We start from the raw sequence: 11,298 nt of genomic DNA, 5'->3' as shown, positions 1-11,298 counted from the left end.
ACACACACACACACACACACAGGTAACCTAATGTGATTACAGCTCCTCCATATCAGTGCTTATAAAAAGATGATCATGTGTCTGTCTGATCAGCTCTGTCTTGACCTTAAGATCGTTAACACAAACATCTACCTTTATTTTGAAGGAGCATTAACACAAACATCTACTTTTATACTGAAGGAGTTTTAATTCAAACATCTACCTTTATTTTGAAAGAGCTTTAACACAAACATCTACCTTTATTTTGAAGGAGCTTTAACACAAACATCTACTTTTATACTGAAGGAGCTTTAATACAAACATCTACCTTTATACTGTATGGAGCTTTAAGTCAAACATCTACCTTTATTCTGAAGGAGCTTAACACAAACATCTACCTTTATTTTGAAGGAGCTTTAATACAAACATCTACCTTTATACTGTATGGAGCTTTAAGTCAAACATCTACCTTTATTCTGAAGGAGCTTAACACAAACATCTACCTTTATTTTGAAGGAGCTTTAATACAAACATCTACCTTTATTTTGAAGGAGCTTTAATACAAACATCTACCTTTATACTGTATGGAGCTTTAAGTCAAACATCTACCTTTATTCTGAAGGAGCTTAACACAAACATCTACCTTTATTTTGAAGGAGCTTTAATACAAACATCTACCTTTATTTTGAAGGAGCTTTAATACAAACATCTACCTTTATACTGTATGGAGCTTTAACACAAACATATACCTTTATTTTGAAGGAGCTTTAATACAAACATCTACCTTTATACTGAAGGAGCTTTAATACAAACATCTACCTTTATTTTGAAAGAGCTTTAACAGAAACATCTACCTTTATTTTGAAGGAGCTTAACACAGACATCTACCTTTATTTTGAAGGAGCTTTAATACAAACATCTACCTTTATTTTGAAGGAGCTTTAATACAAACATCTACCTTTATTTTGAAAGAGCTTTAACAGAAACATCTACCTTTATTTTGAAAGAGCTTTAACACAAACATCTACCTTTATACTGAAGGAGCTTTAATACAAACATCTACCTTTATTTTGAAAGAGCTTTAACAGAAACATCTACCTTTATTTTGAAAGAGCTTTAACACAAACATCTACCTTTATTTTGAAGGAGCTTTAACACAAACATCTACCTCTATTTTGAAGGAGCTTAACACAGACATCTACCTTTATTTTGAAGGAGCTTTAATACAAACATCTACCTTTATTTTGAAGGAGCTTTAATACAAACATCTACCTTTATTTTGAAGGAGCTTTAATTCAAACATCTACCTTTATACTGAAGGAGCTTTAATACAAACATCTACCTTTATTTTGAAAGAGCTTTAACAGAAACATCTACCTTTATTTTGAAGGAGCTAAACACAGACATCTACCTTTATTTTGAAGGAGCTTTAATACAAACATCTACCTTTATACTGTATGGAGCTTTAAGTCAAACATCTACCTTTATTCTGAAGGAGCTTAACACAAACATCTACCTTTATTTTGAAGGAGCTTTAACACAAACATCTACCTTTATTTTGAAAGAGCTTTAACACAAACATCTACCTCTATTTTGAAGGAGCTTAACACAGACATCTACCTTTATTTTGAAGGAGCTTTAATACAAACATCTACCTTTATTTTGAAGGAGCTTTAATACAAACATCTACCTTTATTTTGAAGGAGCTTTAATACAAACATCTACCTTTATTTTGAAGGAGCTTTAATTCAAACATCTACCTTTATACTGAAGGAGCTTTAATACAAACATCTACCTTTATTTTGAAGGAGCTTAACACAGACATCTACCTTTATTTTGAAGGAGCTTTAATACAAACATCTACCTTTATTTTGAAGGAGCTTAACACAGACATCTACCTTTATTTTGAAGGAGCTTTAATACAAACATCTACCTTTATTTTGAAGGAGCTTTAATACAAACATCTACCTTTATTTTGAAGGAGCTTTAATACAAACATCTACCTTTATTTTGAAGGGGACACTAGGTACCTGTCTGTCTGTCCAGACTGGGGGACAGAGGACACTTTGTACCTGTCTACCATAAGTTAGTGCCACTTAAAGCAGATATCAGTGGAATGTTTTTGTTAATATAAGTCCTAAATAGTCCTATTTTCCGTCAGCAATCACTTACATGAAGTATTTCAGCCTAAACACGAGTCTCTCCGTCACTCTGCTCTGCTGTAACCCGAGGAGAAAATTTTCCTTGTGGGATACAAGTGTTATCCAATGAGGAGAGAGAACGGCATGAAGGGCTGTGTGTGCAGCCAAGGGATGCGCGTGAATGTGGTGACGTAGCACGAGGACCAATTGATGCCTGACAAGGGCGGGGGCTGCTAACTCATGGTGCGTTCAAAGAAACTCGTACTTTGTGTTTTTCCTTCCTGTGAAGTCATACCAGTTCGATCTGGTACGAGTTCACGGGTCGGAAGTTACGAGTGGCCGTTATAGGGAACTTTCACAGACAACAGGATGGTAAAAACACGAGCTACGGGTTACCTGGAACGCTACCAAGTCGTAGTTGTGACTTGAAGCTGTAACTTACGGTTTCAAAAGCCTGCCTTGAACGCAGCATTAGCCGAAACGGCCGTGAAGCTGATATCTGCTTTAAGATTACAAGTAAAGCATACTTAATCAAGATATCTTTTTTAACTCAAAATATTTAGTCAACATTAATTAAAATTTTTGATGTAATCAGTTTCAACAATTTTTTTGAGTTAACTGAACTTATTAGGGTTTACAGTGTAAGAGGTCTAATGTTTTTTTTAATCATTGCTGTTCCATATATGCATTATTGACAAAGTTTTTCTGAAGAATTTTTTTATTGAGACCGGTTACTTTCATAATGGTCAATAACATATTCAAACCAACTCAGTCATGTTATAAGTCAATATCAATCTAAGATGATTTAACAGTACTTCATTCAACACAGTAGCCAGGTTAAAAGTAGTAGACAGAGAACAGCAGTGCCACACAAACTTATCAAATATCAAAATCTTTATTTTCACCTTGAAAGAGATAACACATTTCATCAGAGGCAACAAGGAAAAGAAACTTACAAACTGTAGTAAACATATAACAACATTTCATATCAAAAAAGAAACTTAGAACAGCCATACAAATTTCATCCAAGGCAATTAGGTAAAAACAACATATCATATCAAAAAGAGACTAGGGTTAGGGTTAGGGTTAGGGTAACCCTATCTGTACAGTCTTTTTACCAATAAAGCCGTGTACGTTTAAGTTCCTGTGTGTGTGGGTGTGGAACTCTTCCGGACGCGTGTCCACAAACCAATGTCCATTCACGTGAGGTCGTTTGCATAATAATAATTATTTATTTACACATAAAGTCCAGGTAAGCACAGGATTGCTGCTCTCAGGTAAGTGTAATTCACACTGTTCAACACTCAATCACGGTAACTCACTTTGCGTGTCCTATGCACGGTTTTACACGTCTTTCCCAGCTTGACACGGTCTTGACACGGGCTTGACACGGGCTTGACACGGTCTTGACACGGGCTTGACACGGGCTTGACACGGTCAGAAAACTTTGTGCTCTCCTCCTCACACACACACCGGAGGCCAATTACACCCTCACCTATATCACCTTCACCCAACACAATACCCCCCCTGGTGGTCAAACAGAGAACAGGCAAAATGGCTCCTACACTATCTATCTATCTATCTATCTATCTATCTATCTATCTATCTATCTATCTATCTATCTATCTATCTATCTATCTATCTATCTATCTATCTATCTATCTATCTACGCTAAGCCTTTTGCCAGACCAGTGCAGAGGCAGAAAATGTCTCTTTTTCTCCACGTTTCTGTCTGCCTCAGACTGCGGGGCCCCTATCGCCGTGGTAACCACCTGGAGTTGCCGTGGTAACCAGGCCAGAGCTCGTTAACTTCATAAACAATCCACCTAGCTGGATTAAATGTTTGTAAACACAGACACACAGCTGCTCCGCCAGAAATGAAGCGGTGGTTCTACTCAGTGGAGCAGCAGAAGTAACAGGATGCAGAGCACTGAGCAGCATATTATTTCTGTTCTAATCAGCAGAAAACCATGGAAAACAGCTGGCTCTGGGGATTACTTTTCACTAATAAGATTGAACATTACTGTTGGTTGTATTTTGTGAATGGAATATTTATTTATTTATTTATTCTCTCTCCTCCCTCTCTCTCTCTGACCTGATATGAATTGATTCTCTGGTTTATATATATATTTATTTTCTCTAACATATAGCTTTTATCTCTATATATTTATTCATTACAGGAATGCTGCTCTCTGATCAATTGCTGCTCTCTACGGGCTGTTATTTCCATAGACTTATAGACATGGTTATTTCTGTATAATGAATGGTCGTCAAGTGTAACACACCGTTGCTAGGGACGCCGCTCTGATCAGCGCAGCACAGAATAGAGAAACTAGAAAATTTCCTCTCGGGAAATTTTGAATGGGCCAAGGCTACTGCCGATTTTGCCATCTCTGTCAACATGGGAATCAAACCCACGATCTTAAGGTCAAGACAGAGCTGATCAGACAGACACATGATCATCTTTCTATAAGCACTGATATGGAGGAGCTGTAACCACATTAGGTTACCTGTGTGTGTGTGTGTGTGTGTGTGTGTGTGTGTGTGTGTGTGTGTGTGTGTGTGTGTGTGTGTGTGTGTGTGTGTGTGTGTGTGTGTGTGTGTGTGTGTGTGTATCTTGTGTAATAGGGCCAGGACTCAATTAAAACAATTAATCTAATTAATTAGAGGCTTTGTAATTAATTAATCGCAATTAATTGCATTTTAATCGCATATAAAAATTTGACCTGAGAACAGTGAGAAGCATTTTTTTCACATGGATTTTAGTATACCATTGAATGACTGAATAGCTTAAGCAACAAAACATTGTTTTTTTTTTCAAGGTGGTACTTAACCAAGACCAACATGCAAATTATCGATTAATTCATTAATCGATATTTGATACAGATTTAAATGGTCTTTCCTGCCAATACACTATGATGATTACTGTAGTATTTAACTAGGCTACATAAATCACAGTAGCATAAACTGATTTGTTGAACGGACCAGGTGATGGGCTGACTGGTCCTGTCTAACTTCTGTGTACTGGGTGCCATTGTGCAGGGTGTTAAGGCAGCCTTCCTCCACTGCAGTCCCTATGGTCCTGGACCCTCTGGCTGGTGGGGTGGGCTGCTTTCAGCTGGGGGGGACTCTATCAGCTGCTCCCACCAGAGGCATTTGACGCATTTGACACCAACAAGGTTTAACTTTAAAACCAGATTAAATCATGGTTTAAGTTAAAATTCTGTTGCACGTTAACTGTGTTTTAATCACATGAAGGTGTGTGTGTGTGTGTGTGTGTGTGTGTGTGTGTGTGTGTGTGTGTGTGTGTGTGTGTGTGTGTGTGTGTCTGTAATCACATGAAGCTGGCTCTAGAGTCTGTGTGTGTGTGTGTGACTGACTTGACACATAGTTAGTTAGTAGCTGCATCCTGTGTCAGTCTGATTTAGCTGTGTCTGTGTTTATAAACATTTAATCCAGCTAGGTGGATTGTTTATGAAGTTAACGAGCTCTGGCCTGGTTACCACGGCAACTCCAGGTGGTTACCACGGCGATAGGGGCCCCGCAGTCTGAGGCAGACAGAAACGTGGAGAAAAAGAGACATTTTCTGCCTCTGCACTGGTCTGGCAAAAGGCTTAGCGTAGATAGATAGATAGATAGATAGATCGATAGATAGATAGATAGATAGATAGATAGATAGATAGATAGATAGATAGATAGATGGATGGATGGATGGATGGATGGATGGATGGATGGATGGATGGATGGATGGATGGATGGATGGATGGATGGATGGATGGATGGATGGATGATGGATGGATGGATGGATGGATGGATGGATGGATGGATGGATGGATGGATGGATGGATGGATGGATGGATGGATAGATAGATAGATAGATAGATAGATAGATAGATAGATAGATAGATAGATAGATAGATAGATAGATAGATAGATAGATAGATAGATAGATAGATAGATGGCTGTTCTAAGTTTCTTTTTTGATATGAAATGTTGTTATATGTGAATGTGTGTTTCTCATGTGTATATGTGAATTTATATTTCTCATGTGTATATGTGAATGTGTGTTTCTCATGTGTATATGTGAATGTGTGTTTCTCATGTGTATATGTGAATGTGTGTTTCTTATGTGTATATGTGAATGTATGTTTCTCATGTGTATATGTGAATGTGTGTTTCTCACGTGTATATGTGAATGTGTGTTTCTCATGTGTATATGTGAATGTGTGTTTCTTATGTGTATATGTGAATGTTTATGTTTCTCATGTTTATATGTGAATTTATGTTTCTCATGTGTATATGTGAATGTTGATGTGTTTCTCATGTGTATATGTGAATGTTGATGTGTTTCTCATGTGTATATGTGAATGTGTGTTTCTCATGTGTATATGTGAATGTATGTTTCTCATGTGTATATGTGAATGTGTGTTTCTCATGTGTATATGTGAATGTTGATGTGTTTCTCATGTGTATATGTGAATGTGTGTTTCTCATGTGTATATGTGAATGTTTATGTTTCTCATGTGTATATGTGAATGTGTGTTTCTTATGTGTATATGTGAATGTGTGTTTCTCATGTGTATATGTGAATGTGTGTTTCTTATGTGTATATGTGAATGTTTATGTTTCTCATGTTTATATGTGAATGTGTGTTTCTCATGTGTATATGTGAATGTGTGTTTCTCATGTGTATATGTGAATGTGTGTTTCTTATGTGTATATGTGAATGTTTATGTTTCTCATGTGTATATGTGAATGTGTGTTTCTCACGTGTATATGTGAATGTGTGTTTCTCATGTGTATATGTGAATGTTTATGTTTCTCATGTTTATATGTGAATTTATGTTTCTCATGTGTATATGTGAATGTTGATGTGTTTCTCATGTGTATATGTGTATATGTATATACACATGAGAAACACAAACATTCACAATTACACATGAGAAACACAAACATTCACATGTGAATGTTTGTGTTTCTCATGTGTAATTGTGAATGTTTGTGTTTCTCATGTGTATATGTGAATGTTTATGTGTTTCTCATGTGTAATTGTGAATGTTTGTGTTTCTCATGTGTAATTGTGAATGTGTGTTTCTCATGTTTATATGTGAATGTTTATGTGTTTCTCATGTTTATATGTGAATGTGTGTTTCTCATGTGTATATGTGAATGTGTGTCTCTCATGTGTATAGGCCTTTGTGAATGTTTATGTTTCTCATGTGTATATGTGAATGTTTATGTGTTTCTCATGTGTATATGTGAATGTGTGTCTCTCATGTGTATATGTGAATGTGTGTTTCTCATGTGTATATGTGAATGTGTGTTTCTTATGTGTATATGTGAATGTGTGTTTCTTATGTGTATATGTGAATGTTTATGTTTCTCATGTTTATATGTGAATGTGTGTTTCTTATGTGTATATGTGAATGTGTGTTTCTCATGTGTATATGTGAATGTGTGTTTCTCATGTGTATATGTGAATAATCTAGAGGAGTTGTTTATAGCAACTTAGTTAAAATCAAAACCACTGCTCCAGCAAGCCAACCTAATAGAACTATTAAATGTGGTTTGCTCAACATTCGTTCTCTCCCATCCAAGTCTCTCCTAGTGAATGACTTAATTACAAGTCACCATATTGACATATTAACACTAACTGAGACCTGGTTGCAGCAAGATGAATATGTTAGTTTGAATGAATCTACCCCTCCTAGTTACATTAACTGTCATGTGCCTCGTAACACAGGCCGAGGAGGAGGAGTGGCTGCTATTTATCAGTCAAATCTGATTATCAACCCTAGGCATAATAGTTCATATAATACATTTGAAAGCCTTACTGTCAGCCTCTCTCACCCAGACTGGAAAGCAGAAAAACCACTCTTACTTGCTGTAGTGTATCGTCCTCCTGCACCTTATTCTGAGTTTCTAGAAGAATTCCCTGACTTTCTGTCAAATTTAGCAATGAGCTCAGACAAAGTCATTATAGTAGGTGACTTTAACATTCATGTGGACGTCGATGATGATTGCCTGGCTACTGCGTTCAAGTCACTTTTGGATTCAGTCGGCTTCTCTCAGAGGGTAAACAAACCCACTCACACTTTTAATCATATCCTTGACTTAGTACTTACTTATGGAATAGAAGCTGACCATGTCACAGTTCTTCCTCAGAACCCCGTCTTGTCTGACCATTCTTTAATAACATTTGAATTTACTTTAACAAATTATATCCTACCTGGGAAAAAATCCCGCTACAGTAGATGTCTATCTGACACTGCTGTTTCTAGATTTAAAGAGCTTATTCCAGCAGAGCTTGCTGCCACATCCTGTAACCATATTATGGGCAGTGATGCTGACTTCACCACATCCTGTAACCATATTATGGGCAGTGATGCTGACTTCACCACATCCTGTAACAATATTATGGGCAGTTATGCTGGTTTCACCCCCACACAGGTGGACTATCTTGTGGATAGCACTGCAGCAGCACTCCTTGGGACACTTGATGCTGTAGCTCCCCTGAAAAAGAAAGTTATCAACCAGAAAAGAATAGCTCCCTGGTACAGCCCAAACCTGCGCGCTCTGAAACAGAAGACCAGACAGCTGGAAAGGAAAACACATTCCAGCCAACATGAGGAAGACCGTCAAGCCTGGAAGGATAGTTTATTAATATATAAAAAAGAACTCCGTAATGCTAGAAGCAATTACTATTCATCTTTAATAGAAAAGAATAAGAACTACCCCAGGTTGTTCAAAAAGACCTAATAAAAAAACTAATGAAATGTTCAGTGAAGACTTGAGTTGTGTTTGTTTATTCTGTCTTTAAATGACAAATTAAACATGTAAACAGGTTTGTGACGTGTTTCTACAGGTCATTTATATTTAACTTCACAGCTATCAGTTCAACAAGGAAACTGAAATGATTGGATGGAGAAATACAAAGTTTGTCCAGACGGTGGCGCCAGAGGGAAGATCATGTTTCCTGAATACACAGCACTAAGATCATTCTCTATATTCATCCCTAGAGCTCTGACAAGAGTTACTGTGATTGATCCACGTTCCCACTGAAGCTAAAATGCTGTGAAACTCTGTGACTCGTGTGGCCGGAGTAATAATGAAGGAACTGCCATGTGCCTTTATGGGAGTTTAACCTAGAGCACTGGAATAAGAGAGTAACGACACACATTGGTCCAATGCAGTGGTTCCCACAGTGTGGTACGCGTCCCCTAGGGGTACGTTAAACATTCATTTATTACCAAGATTTATTCCCAATCACTTCATAAGCCCATTTCTGAAATGGTGCCACAACTAGTTCCTCCCAGAAGACAACAACCTTTAGACACTGAAATTACACAAGTCTGAGTTATCTTTTCATTTAATTAAAAAAAAACATTTTGATTACAATAAAAATAAAATAATGGAACAATAATGGAACTCTACTGCTGATGTATTGAATAATCAGCTTCAGCTGATTCTAGATCTAAGACTGAACGCTACAGGAAGTCTTTCCTGCAGCCGCCAGAAAACTCTTCAATGTGCAATACTCCAGGGGCCGTATTCCTAAAGATTCTTAGTGCAAAGAGTTGCTCCTAGTGGCCAAATTCTAAGAAAATTCTTAGAATCATGATGTTTTCTTAGAATTTCTCCTAAAAGTTAAGAGTAGATCCTAGTAAAGATATAAGCTATTCCTAAAGAATCCTAGCTCTTAAGAGAGCTCCTAAGGTGGGATCTGTTAAGAGTAGGGAAGAGGACTTTTAAGTGGCTAGGAGTTCCCTAAGCAGAGGAAATGGTGGAAGGAAGAGGCAGGAGAGATATTCTCCAAACACTGGATGACAGTGAATTAATGAAACGCTACAGATTGTTCCTGTTCCTCTGTCCAGTTGGATTTCCTTGTTCTTTTCTTCTCAATTGCTGTTCACTGGTTTGTGGTAGATTTCAAAGCCAACCAACACTGCTTCTTATAGGTCGGTCAGCAATCACAGACACTGATTAAAGCTGAGCCATTTTACCCTTGTTAATACCAAATTGAGTTGAAATGTTGAAAGTGCAAAAATTACCAGCATGGTAATTAATATAAGCAAATAAATCTAAGTTTCACTATGTGAATACTGTGCAAGTTTTCACACATTTTGTAGGATAATTTTAAAGTATAGCTTACTATTCATTTAACAGATATTTTCTTTTATGTGAAATAATTTTTACAATTACACAGTCTTCATAAGATTGGATTTTATGGTTAAATTTATCGATTTGAGGGTCCATCCTTTGCCCATTATCACCAAAAGTATATTTTTTATCTAGCTTTTTTTTTAAAGTATATTTTTGGGGCATTTTGGTCTTTAATTGACAGAACAGTTGAGAGAGAGAGACAGGAAATGGGAGGCAGAAAGACATGCAGGATAGGACTGCTCCACTAGGGATTCGAACCGGGGCCACCTGCGAGGACTACTGTATAGCCTCAACACATGGGGCGGGTGCTCTTTATCTAACTTTTAGGATCAACCAATCACAGCGTTTGAAATGATGACTCATACCTAGCAACGGGGGTCAACCACACCTCCTCACTAAGATAGGAGTTTCTGTCCACTCCTTGCTCAGAGTTCTCTGAGAGTGTTCTGGAATCACTCCTAAGCTAAGAATCCTTGCTAGGAATTTTTAGGTTAAGTTAGGAGCTCTCTGAGAGGATTCTTAGAATCTTTAGGAATACGGGCCCTGGTCTTTACTTGTTCTTTTAAATAATAATGAACTAGTTTTAGTCTTTTACCTCTGATGTATTGATTTATATTATTTATATGTATTTTTGCATTTCTACTTGTAGGTATTTATTCATTCAATGGGTGTTTATAGCTTCATTTCATATTTAGGTCTGCAATGTTTTAGATATTTTGGTTGCTGCAATGAATGACAAGTGAATGCTGCTGTAACAATCATAGTTTCCTGTGAAGGATTATTAAAGTATCTATCTATCTATCTATCTATCTATCTATCTATCTATCCATCTATCCATCTATCCATCTATCTATCTATCTATCTATCTATCCATCCATCCATCCATCCATCCATCCATCCATCCATCTATCTATCTATCTATCATCTATCTATCTATCTATCTATCTATCTATCTATCTATCTATCTATCTATCTATCTATCTATCTATCTATCTATCTATCTATCATCTATCTA

This window comes from Trachurus trachurus (genome assembly GCF_905171665.1).
Source record: "Trachurus trachurus genome assembly, chromosome: 4".
NCBI lineage: Eukaryota > Metazoa > Chordata > Actinopteri > Carangiformes > Carangidae > Trachurus > Trachurus trachurus.
Note: the sequence above shows the minus strand (reverse complement) of the source record.